This window comes from Accipiter gentilis, chromosome 2 (genome assembly GCF_929443795.1).
Source record: "Accipiter gentilis chromosome 2, bAccGen1.1, whole genome shotgun sequence".
Classification (NCBI taxonomy): domain Eukaryota; kingdom Metazoa; phylum Chordata; class Aves; order Accipitriformes; family Accipitridae; genus Astur; species Astur gentilis.
This window is the reverse complement of record NC_064881.1, coordinates 30,479,443-30,491,721: the sequence shown is the minus strand read 5'-3', so window position 1 is coordinate 30,491,721 and position 12,279 is coordinate 30,479,443. Positions and strand designations below refer to the sequence as shown.

Sequence of the window (12,279 nt, the reverse complement as noted above, 5' to 3'; positions counted from 1 at the left end):
CTGTGTTTGTCTGTTCTGGGAGCAAACTTTTCTTTTCCTGATTATGCTTTGGTACTCCATTACAAAAAAGTCCCTATATTGCTTATTCAATAACAAATAATTCAAACCAAAAGAATAGGTTTATTATCTATCTCCTAATAGCTAAGGATGAAAATAATCCTCTAAGACAGGAAGCTTTCAGCTACTGTGGCTTTACAGTTCTTGGCATTTTTCTCTCTGCCATTAAGGACAGAAGCATCTGATTGATGGGGTGATTAAGCAATACTGAAAAATCAGACTGGTCATGCTAGTAAGTTATGCCATCCTTCTGCATTTATCTTCTAACCAAGTAGAAATGGATGCCATGTTTTTAAGGAGCTAGTTTGAATGTTGGCTACCTCATTGCAGAGTTGATTCCCTGTCTTCCCACAGCCCTGTGACTAAGCACAGTATTGGTTTATTCAGGGGGAAATGAGCAGAAATTCTTTTCTGTTATAGTCATCTGCCTCAACCATCTTTGTTCTGCTCTCTCCTGTGAAGATGGCTGTCCAGTTACGTATGGGATGCTACTGTCCCTGTATCTTCACTTTCTTTGTGTAGCAAGTAAAAATAGCAATATACAGCAGCTTGGAGAATGTACCATTTCAGTGGTAGAAACAAGTACCTGCTTTATCAAATGTACTGTGAGAGGGAATCCCGTAGGCTGCTCCTTCCAGAGGCTACTGTTTGTATGTCAGTGTGCCATGACAGTGCTTCAGAAGCTACCTCTAGTCCCATCTTGTGTGACCAAACTCACGCAATTTTGGTAAGCTGCAAAAGCAGCTATAGTATAGCAGGAACAGGGCATAATGCTGGTTTGCCACAGGTTAAGTCACAATACTGTGCATTCAGCTGTCCAACCACTCAAATCCAAACTTCAGTTCTCCCGTGTATGTATCATTTGTCTTCTGTGTATAATGCCTACTGATGATCATCTCGCACTTTTAATCAGTTTATGATTTTCATATGGTAACCATACAAGAAAAATACAATCTGGCAGTACCATGTCGCTGTCTACCTTTGCATGGCACATGCAGATATGCCCTGTCTGAAAATCCCCCTGCATTCAATACCACAGCCACGTTGTGTGAATCATCTTTCCATCCTTGGATAAACTGAGTGTCCTACTTGTGGTTTCTTACCTTCCTGCTTGTCAGCTATGCTTTCCAGCTCTCGTTACTTCAGTTGTACTTTTGCAGTAACTATATTTTGTATTTTTCATGCGTTCCTGGTATCACTTTAGCATACACCAGAAGGGCAGTTGGAAAGTTGTGAGAACAGTCAGCCCTTTTTACCCCTTCCAGATGGGATGCAAAGTGGCCATTTCTCCTGCTCTTTACTGAGCTTCTAAATTGTATTTTTATAGAAGAAAAGATTAATAATGAGGTTGTCACAGCAAGTATGTACACATGTATGGATTTTTTACAGCATTATCTTGCTTTCCTTTGACAAAATGGAAGATATTAATTTTTCTTAGAGGCAAGATAAAGCTTTCAGTATTTCAAATGGTGAACTTCCAAGCAACCTTTGAAAAGTACCTGACTTTTCTGCATGTAAACTTCCTACACATAAACTTTATTAGTCTTGGCTTCTGCTCTTGTTCTCTCTCCTAGGCTATACTATTAATGTCTCTTACGCTCTACAGGTCAGACTCAGGAAGCAATCCCACCTAAGAAAAAACGTGATCAAGCCTGTTAGGAAGGAGCTAGTACTAACATGAATATGACCTTCTAGGAAACACAGAGCAAATGTTGGTTCACTTTGTCAGTTTAGAGTAATGTAACTGAATGGAGTTACATTAAACAGACTCCTAAGTTATATTTGTGTTTCTCTGTTCCAACTTTGCTCACATACAATTACTTTGCTGGCATGTATTTCACTTACTTGTAGCAGATCTAGTTAAAGTTCACCTTCCCAGACTTCAGTAGTGTTGAACAGGAGGTAAGTTCAACCTTGTATAATAGCTGCGATTATCCCTTCTTACCTCTCATTTTTCACTGCCTTACTTGTGCTGTGGTGCCTCTTTGTCAACCTTGAACCTAACACTAGATGGCAGTTTTGATACTTTTTTTGTGTGCTGACTTGTCCACTTGCTGATGCAAGTTCTTCACAGAACTCCTTTGGGTGACCTCACTGGTACAAAGGGGTGTGAATACGCCATTGCTTTCCCCAGTAAGGTACAGTCTGAGACTGAAATTAAGTGAAAAAAATGCACGCTGGATGCAGCTAACAAAACACAACACATTACTTCCATTAAAAATGTTTCTATCAATAAGTAGGTGCCGTTCTGCAAAAAGTCAACAACTAAAATCCACTTTTAGCTCTATGATTCTTTAGCTTTTAGCTGGGGACTAGCTGCACAGTTTCTTGAATGGCTCGGCTTTAAATAGGTATTCTTCAGGTACAGGGATTCTAGAATGACTGAAATAAACTCACTTTTTCAGCTATAACATAGCAGTTCTCAACATAAACGATCAGCCTTCCTTAGAGAGATTTAAAACTTTTATTTTTTAAGCAGAGTTATATTATTTGATTCTATTTTTAAAACAAAAAGGCTAAACCCCATAATTCTCCAATATGAAAAGCAAGTATTGTGGGTACCTCTTAGGTCTTAGTTCAGCAAAGTACACAAGCATTTAGTAAATCCTGTTTTAACTAGAGATAAGTTAAACTTAGGGGGTTTTTTTGTTTGCTAGACTGAGCCACTAGCATGCAAAATATGAAGTTGTAATTCAGCTTGTGGCATACTAATTTCACCATTTAAAATTTGTTTCAATTGCATATAACTTCAAAAAAAAAAAGTCCTTTATTTCTGTGAAAGTAAAGTAATACTTAAATTTGCATTTTCTACCAGGTGTTTCTTTTAGTAGGTTTTTTCCTTCTTCAAATGATTGTATTCCCTACAGGCTAAACAGTGCAAAAATAAAGTTCAGTACCTAGTTTTATTAAACATTTGTTCTCTCTTAAAGCACATAACCAAAGTTAAACTGCCCTAATCTTCTGCTACAAGCATCTTGCTCTTGCTGCATTTTTTACCTGAAAGCAGTTCTGCATTGAGTGAAAGAGTCAACCCTAGCCAGCCAGATTGCCAAGTGTCTTCTGGGATCCTAGCACAGTGTGCATATGTGTCTGCACAGAGCTGACAGGGTCCAAATTTAACCTCTTCTAGGGCTGTGTTTATTGGTAATTGAAACAAAATTCATACTAGAACTTTATTGTCAGCTTGGAAATTAAGTTTTTTCTTTCAAGTGTCCTGCCCAGCACTCCCTGCAGCATGGAATGATAACTTCTACCTTGGATGAAGTTAGGGGCTGAAGATTGTCTAGCTTTTGATTAACACTTTTGAACATTATTTTGTATTTTGATTATGTTTAAAAAAGCAGGGGCAGCAGGGGCGGGGGGGGGGGGGGGCAATATACCTTAGCTTATCTCTGGAGGTGTACAGATATTGGAGCATATCCTCTTCTCAGCCTTAACATGAGAAAACTCTTTGATCCACAGACCAGTTTCTGCCCTTGGCAACCTCTGTGATGTCCCAGGTTTGCAGAGGCAAATAGCTGCACGTATTTTGGCCCTTTATGCACGGTACATGCTTTGGTAGCTTACAGACCATGAATACTAAACCTCAGTATATTTCTCAAGGTAGGGATGTTCAACATACATATAGCAGCCACATTCTGATCTTGTGGTAATCTAGGTGATTTAACATTTCATGGTTAACACGGAGTCAAGCATATTTCATCTTTTAGAAAGGAAAAGGAAAAGGAAAAATAGCTTTCATATGTTGTAATTATAGAATATGTGAGGACTGAAGATGACTGAGAAGGGCTGATGCTGTTGAATCATTGACTGGCTTGTATTCCTCTGGTTTCCATTAGCATTGCTTAATGACCTGAAAAAGTTGAACGGTGAGGTAAGAACATATATTGTCATCTGTCTTCCTTGTAACAACAGTGGTAGAAAGAGTGACTCTGAGGTGAGCAGGTTATCTTGACCCCCTTGTATCTTCACATTTTCTTTCCAAGTGCAGCCTCCTCTGTTGTTATTAATATTGCTGATCTCTGTCACAGAACTCTTCTTCATTTATGCTTTAAAATTGTTTAATATAGCTGGTCAAACTGCAACTCGTGATCTAACACACAACTTGCAAGCAGTCAGTGTGGCTCCCCTGCTGATTTAATCTCCTGTGTTTGGGAGCAGGACTGTGTTGGCACAGGTGCTGGTGGCTGAACCAAATTCCCAGCTTACAGGAGGAAATCAGCCATGCGATGCAGCTCATGAAGGTGGAAATTCTTGGGGCATCCTGGGCCCTGGCTGTATGGCCAGCCCAGTCCTGTATCACCCCAGGGAGCCCTCATCCCACTCAGTACCTGTTCCCCCACTCCTCAGCTCTCCAAAGTGCATGGTATGTTTTTCCTGCCTTTTTGTCATGGAATGATGTGGGTATGTGGACAAAAACTTTGACTACCTCTGTTTGAATTTTTAATTCTCACTTTAATGTCTATAGATTTTTAATAGAACTAGCTGCTCATTTTAACTTCTCTATTATAGAAGGCTAGTAAAAATAAAAAAATAAATCTCTGCAACATCCACCTAGCAAAAAATCCCTAAAAAAACCCCAAACTATGCATTTTCGTTCTAAAAGTTGATGGTGTTGCCTATGGGAAGTCAACATTAAATGAAGCTGACAAGTTCGTAAGAGTGCTGATAAGCAGAAAACCTTAGATTTAGTGAGATAGCCAAGGAATATCAGCTTACACAAAAGGCTGATAGGCCAAGGATATTAGATTATTTAATACAAACCAAAGTCAGCTGGACTCAGATGTGCACATGCAGCACAAAATTTAGCTATTAGAGGGGATTTGTGTAATTTTTTGGTGACAGTAAAATTTTTTGTGAAGTCCTTTTGTACAGTAAAGCTAAGAAAACAGCAACATGTGCTTGCCCTTCTCAGATAACTGAACTTTTCCCCATATTCTACTTTCTTATGCCAGAGAATCCTGTAAACGCAGTCCCCAATAATATATCGTCACTTTGCAACATTCACCATCAGAACAAATTTCCAACTCTCTGTCTGATCCATTACACCAATTAGATTCAGGACCCATTTTCACAGGAAATTTATTTGAAAGCTTTGCCATTCAGCTTCAGCTCCAAAATGATTATTTAGCATTTTGGAATATATACCAAACAGTCCCTGATAGCATACTTCTCCTGGAGGACAGCACTACAGGGAAATGTAATAGATGACCTCTCCTTTGGGAACAGGCTTATATATGTCTCTGGTTCTCTGGTTAGAAATCTATTTTAGAAGCCACAAATGCGTATTAGGAACTACACAGCTAAAGACAGGCTATTAATCATCATGAATGTTAACAGCTGTGAAGTTATCTTTATATTTTAAGTGTGACAGAATTTATAAGACTAAAACATCCTACTCAGTTAAAAATGCCCTCTTCTCCCTGTTTTTGCAGAAGTCATCACATATATTGTACTACTAGCCTTTCAATAAATTTATGTTTAAAAATGGAGAGTGAGCAGCAGACACCCACTTGGGTCCTGGACACCTCACCCTGTGTATCTTCCCTTTTCTGGAAAACTAACCTTTGCATTTAGTTACAGCCTGGTAAATGGGCACTTTCATCTTCCAGTCCTCTACGTGCTATACACTTCAGCAGCTCCATACACTGATAGTCCAGGCACTCGGAGAAATTGCCTGCATATTACCATTAAAAAAAAAAAGCTACACTGTACTCTTTATCCTGTATAATGCTGGTTGAAGGTTTCAAAGGTTTGAAGTTAGTTATCTGAACATGGAAAAAATCCTAATTGAAAACTGAATGGTTATACTGCCATTGGAAAATTAGCCTGCTGTGCTAGCCATGTACAGAAGGCACGCTGTGGCAGGGGGGTGAAAGTGCAGGTATTTCAAACACTTGAAGTCTTGGCAGCTTGACTTCAAAAAATAGATATTATATAAAACATTTTCTGATGCCTCTTATTCATGTCTGTGGCTTGTGGCTCGATCCATAAAGCTTTTCTGTTTTCCCAACCCAACAAAATTAAAAAACGTTCATGTGGACAGAAGAGCAGGCCCAAGAAGAGGATGATCATAGAGACATAACTTCTATTCCTTGTTATTAGCTGTCTCTGAAACACACAGAAAAATTAATTTAACAATTAATTGAGGGTACAACTTGATATTCACTAAATCTTACAGGAATTCAAAGTGAAGGTTCCCTGGAAGCATCACAGGATGAAGGGGGTATCTGTTCTTCTCCCAGATCTGTAAGGATGTTCTGTGTGGAGCTGGAACAGCCGCAAGCAGCCACTGGCTCTGCTTCCTCTTCCTCCATCCCATTCATACACAGTCTTCCTCTTACAGACATTAACATCATCTATGTGAAATCCAGTTACACCACAATGGTTTTATGCTCCTCCCCACCCTGCTGCCTTTTCTCTTAACAACTTTTGAAATCACTAGATAATTTCAGTCATGTTTGACACAGAGGCAGAGGATCTCACGGACATTAAATCTTAAATAAGGACAAGAGACTAAGGGCATAAATTCAAGTACAGGGTATTACATTTAAATGTAAGAAAATATTATTTTGATTTTTTTTTTACTATAAGGGCAATTGGCCAGTTGGAACAGGCTGCCCACAGAGTTTGTGGAGTCTCCATCCTTGGGGATATTCAAAACCCAACAGACAACCTGCTCCAGCTGACCCTGCTTTGATCAGGACTAGTCAATCTCCAGTGGTACCTTCCTACCTCAACTATTCCATGATAAAGTATGGTTGAGGAACTACACCCAGCCCCTGAAACTACATGTGTTGGCCATCAGCAGCTGAGAAGCTATGAGTCTTACTGGCTTCCTTGACAGCTAAGAGATGGTACCCGAGGGCATGATTGGCAGAAATCATAGTGTCATACTGTCCCAGCTCAAAGTACTTCTTTCCCAGCCACAAGACCCCACAAGGATAGGTTGGGAACACGAGAACATTGGCCTTCCTTGTAGTGAATGGTGGTGTTCCGCAAGGCTGCATAGGGAACACAGGGAAGGTGGGAATTTTGCACGGGAATGCAGGTGACGAGAGAGAGATGTCCAACTGCAGTGACTCTTTGTGACAGAGTCTGACAGTTAATTTGCATGAACATTGCTAATATAATGTGGAAAAAAAAGTTCTCTTTAGTGGTTTTGAATTCAGCACACACAGGGTGTCACTGAGCATCCCTTTGTTCAGAGATGGACCTCAGCTACCTTTAGAGCGCTGTTTATTTTGCACTAGGACCAGCTCATATCCTCTTAGTCGTACCCTCTCAGAAGCAAGGCTCTGAATGTTTTTGACCTCTCTCAAAGTAAGAATTTTTCCATTCCCTTTAGCGATATTGCTTCCCTGCCCAAAATCTTGTTTTAGTTCTTCAATATCCTTTCAAGATGGAAGAATTCCTCCCTTACACAACAGCATCCCAGATTTAAATGGTCCCTGTTCTGTTCTTAACATTGTTTGCTCTTCTTGCCCACAGCTGTTCTCTGAGCTGTCTGCATCGGTACACCCCTATCATCTGAAAAGCGTTACAGACATAGAAGCAGGTTTGCTCTTCCCGCTCCCATACAAAACTGTTGGGGAGAATATTGTCAAGGCAGGCAAATGCAGAAAGTAAGTATTTCAATAAAGCTGTAATCATCACGTGATGAAATCTCTTACTCTTCAGTTCTTTGCAAAAGCATAGGGGCAACACATTAAAAACAAGTTGAATGAATAAACTTTTTCAGACTTCATAGTCAAAACTATATGGCATAAACGTAAAGATCCTGCAAGAGCACAGTTGCCAGCGGCCACCAATAGCTTGTCTTCACAGGCTAGCTTAAAAAGTAACAATATAAAGGTGACCAACTGTTAAACGGATAAGAATTAAAGGGAGGTTAGTGCTTTTTTTCTTGATCACTGCCTATCTAATTCTACTTCAGTAATCACAAGGTCATAAAGGCACATATGCCTTGACCAAACTGGTTGACCACCACTCTAATGGTCTTCCAGGCTGCAGTACTCATGCTGCAAACCATTTTTCTTAGTCCTGCAGCACAGGTGGAACATGCTGGCTTGCTGCTGTCAGCTCAAAAGCCTGAGCATATACTAGCACTGGGAAGGAACCAAAGACCATCCCAGGTGTTAAGAGGTTCATTTGGAAGTCATCAAAGGTGCTGGTGTAAGATATCTCCCACCCTTCCTGCTGAAGCTGTCCTCTTCTGAATTACAGAAGTACTCACTAGCCCAGAGAGATTTTGAGCATGGCTCCATAGACCAGCGTTTAGGAGGGAGGGAAGAGGGGAAAAGTGGTTTCAGCCACTGCAGTAACGTTCACTGGGGGAAGGGAGGAGGTGTCTGCGTGTCCTGCTCATCCTTTTCCACATTCCAGCAATAGCAGAGGGTAACCACTGCCTTCTGGTGCATGTGAATACCTTACATGATGAACTCAAAATAAATGAGTGTGGGATTCTCAGGGAACATGGAGGAAGAAGAAATAACTTTTGCAGAAAGACTGTGATAACAGAACTGTAAACATAATTTCCATGTCTGCTAGTGGGACAATACTATCCCCTTGAATTCTTCTCTTCACTGGTGTGACGATTTTCCAAAGACACTCTATTTGGCCTGTGATTTTTCCTTCCCACCATGTGACTGCATTTGCTATGCAATGTGCTTTTATCCCAGCTGCTGATTCCAGCTGATAAGGAGAGCAAGGGGATCTAAAATGACTGTCTGGCATGGAATGGAAATCACAAAGCAGCACTAAGGCATTAGCTCATATAAACAAGCCTGCAAATAATAACAAGCAAAGTCATGATTTTAACATAGGTTTTTATTTTCCAAGACTGCACGTTACAGTCTAGCATTCTCCCCAAAGAGGGGTAATTTAACACCTGTAAGACTCATGTGTTATATAAAGATGACCCATGTAAAAAGCATGACCTCCAATTGGTTGCTTCCAAAAATATCTCTTAATGTAAACAAAAATATTTACGATTCTCTTGTGCTAAATTGCAGAAAGCAGCTGTACAGCAGCAGCAGGATGACAAGATGTGCTCATTAAGGACAGCACAGTCTTTTCTGTCTCCTGAACAATAACCTATGCAGTTCTTCCCTCCTCTGTCAACATACCTATCTCTGTTGCTGCTGCACTATCCACAGCTTCTCCTGTTTCTTCTTTTGTTTCAGGCCCTCTGCTTACTATCTCACTGAGCAGCTCAGTTTCCACCTGTTCTCCCATCTCACCTGGGAATGGTAACCATAGAGATCAAATTAGGATCCACTGAGAAAAGCACCAAGTGCCCCAGCTCCTTTCTGTAAACCTGATTTTGCTTTGCCAGCTCCAGAGCACCCCTGAATGAATCTATAGGGAACATGCAGGATGCTCCCAGTCACTTTCCATCATTCAGCTACATGCATGCCTCACACCTGTAAAGTTCTCCTGATGCTTTCACAAAATCCCCTTGACACTCTAATATACATCATGAGTACTATTTCTGTTCAAGTTATTTTTCCTGGATTTTTATTTCATATATGTGCAGTTTTATTTGCAATTAGAACAAAACAGCAACAGAAAACACGGTAACATGCCAGTCTGGCTGAAACCGTGCTTTCCCTGGGAAGCTGCTACCATATTAATTTACTCACACAGCTACTGAAGAATAACAGAAAGCAAAACAAATACTAAGTATCATAGGCATCACAGCATAAAAATGGAAGGTCCCTTCTTCATCATATGCCTCATGGAAAGATAATGCACACAAGTTAAGATATTACTTCTAGCTTGGAACAAATAGAAGCAAAACTCTTTTTCCCAAAAGCCTTGTTCGCTTGCCCTGCAAGCAGCACGAACCGCTTGGTGGTCAAAGCCCTGTAACTGATCTTCAGGGAAATCATCAATTGTAAAAGTGTTTCCATGGTCATGAGGTCCTACCACAACGTTCAGGGCATACCGCTCTGCCTCCAGCACTACACCCTGAAGCTTAGAAGTGGTGATTAACAAAATTGGAGTTTCCAGCTGGGCAAGACTACCTGTTTTACAAGTGAGCATCCAGTCATTGACTGCTTACATAAAATGAGACTTTATTCCAAAGGATAGATGCCCGCTTTATTTAGAGAGAACCTCAAAATTCTTTTGTGAAGAGACACAGGAGAGCACAAGCCAACCACTGTGCTTAGCTACTGGGATGCAAAGAGTCAGATTTATATAGCCACTTCAGAGACAAGCACAGCAAAGCCACAGGGTTAGTGGTGGTGCATGTAATCGGCTCTGGGCTTCACACAGATCAGTCCTTCTGCAACTTGCACTTCTTCAAGGCAAATGTGGAGCAAAGAAGGCTGCTGATACCACATTTCCCTGCAGAGAAATACTTCTCATATGCTTCACCTGCTTATTCTCTGAAGAAATGCTCCCCCAGGAATTATCTGATTGCTCACCAAACTTCTTTGTACCACTTAGGAGAAAACCAGTTCCTCCTGTGAAGTGTTCACCTTCTGCATGTGCCGTCCATGGGAGACACACGTCCTCCAGGTGCTAACCCAAAGATGAGCACAGCCTGCAAACTCTGTGAACAAGCACACCTCCTGCTAAAAGTCCCTCTCACAGCACATGGAAATACCTTCCGTCTCAGACACCACTGCTTCCTCACGCAGCCTTCCTCCCCAGCTAGTCATCTCCAAACATTTTTTGAAAGCCCAGCCCTATGTCCCTCCACTACTACTTCTATTCTGCTTGTATAGTAGCCAAACTTCTCGTGCAGACTGGATACGCCAAGGGTGCATCAAAGAGATGCCTTTTCTTCTACAATCAGGCAAGCACCCTCCAACTTCACGTGCATAGGGACGGTTGCTTTTTAATTAATACATATGACTAAGTAATAGAGCCTTTGGTCTCTGCAGATATTGAGGAACATGTCTGAGCTACACAGAAACACATTTCAAATGAGGGGTACGGTGGGGCATTTTACCTGCTAAGAACAAAAAGGACATGAAATGAAATAGCAGAGATAATGACTGGAAATGCTGATTAAATTTATTACAGTTTGGACTTGTGAGTCTGAGCCTTCCCCAGCCACGTTCTTCTATGCCCCACATTGTACACACTCCCAGGACCAAGTTCTGACTCCAGAAGCTCAGGCAAGGCTCTCGGTAAAGCCAAAAAGACCCACGCACAAGACCATGGAGGCAGAATTTGGTCTCCTGAATTTATGAAAGCACAAATATTACCCTCAATGAGGTGGTCCTCTTCAGTAACGTGTACTTTCTCGATGATTTCCACTACAGAGTTGTCACTGCCCTCCACCAGCCCACTGTCCTCTGCTTGTGCTGGCAATGGTGCCCCAGCATCTTCTCCCGGTGCTGGAGGTGAAGGCCCATTGCTCTCTTCTCGCCACGTGGACGGCAGCTCAGAGCTCTCCTCCACTCCTGCAGGCACGGGCTCAGTGCCCTCTGGCTCCTCCCTTTTACTGACCAAATCCATCTTCCCCTCTATGGCCAGAATCACAGCTGCAGCCTCCTCTCCTGGCAGATGCTCACCCGTGTTTGTCTCCTCAGAGGTAAGACTTACATCCTCTGCTGTGTCCAACTGTGTTTGGTCAGCTATGGTTTCATGATCATCTGCAGTCGGGGTGTTTTCACCTGGTGATGCTTTTAGTTATGGCAGGGCAAGGAAAGAAAAAAGAATTACAGATAATTGGTGAGTGGGCATGTAAGCTAGAAGAGAACTAGACCCACAGGGGACCGCACAAGCACTACCTGTCAAAGAGCTCCCACCAGGCTATGGACAATACTCCTTCAGAGGTCTGCTGCTCTTACACATATCCAGTAGAGGATGGTGCTGCTCTTACATTAAAAAAAGAAGTGTTGGCTTGAGGCATATCATATATTTTTATATGAAGAGAGCTGACTTGTTTACAGGTCAATGTCCTATTACATTTTGCCTTACGGATCTGAAGTGTGCAGAAGGTTTGTGGTGACCACACGCTATGCAAGGAAGCACCTTTTCCTGCCCCAAACCAAGCACAGAATCAAGATGCTGAGCGGGAGAGAGGTGCTGCGCTGGGCTGTACATGGGAAACTGCTGGTGGTGCCTCTGGATGGGCGGAATGAAAAACACCGAGAAGAACTTTCTCAACCTGGAGGGTGAGCAGTGCTCATTTCTTAAAACAAAAACCTGTTTGACTGTCTTTTTAAATACTAAACTACCATCCATAGTATGCTTTGTCTA

General features: G+C 41.6%; 1 long non-coding RNA gene across 1 annotated transcript; it reads left to right on the top strand.

Annotated features, from left to right (window-relative positions):
* Positions 1-3,918: 3,918 nt before the first annotated feature.
* LOC126050356 (uncharacterized) lies at positions 3,919-11,423 on the top strand. The gene is made up of 3 exons (XR_007509523.1): positions 3,919-4,423; positions 7,549-7,682; positions 11,337-11,423. It is a non-coding gene; the product is annotated as an uncharacterized LOC126050356 (long non-coding RNA).
* Positions 11,424-12,279: the final 856 nt, after the last annotated feature.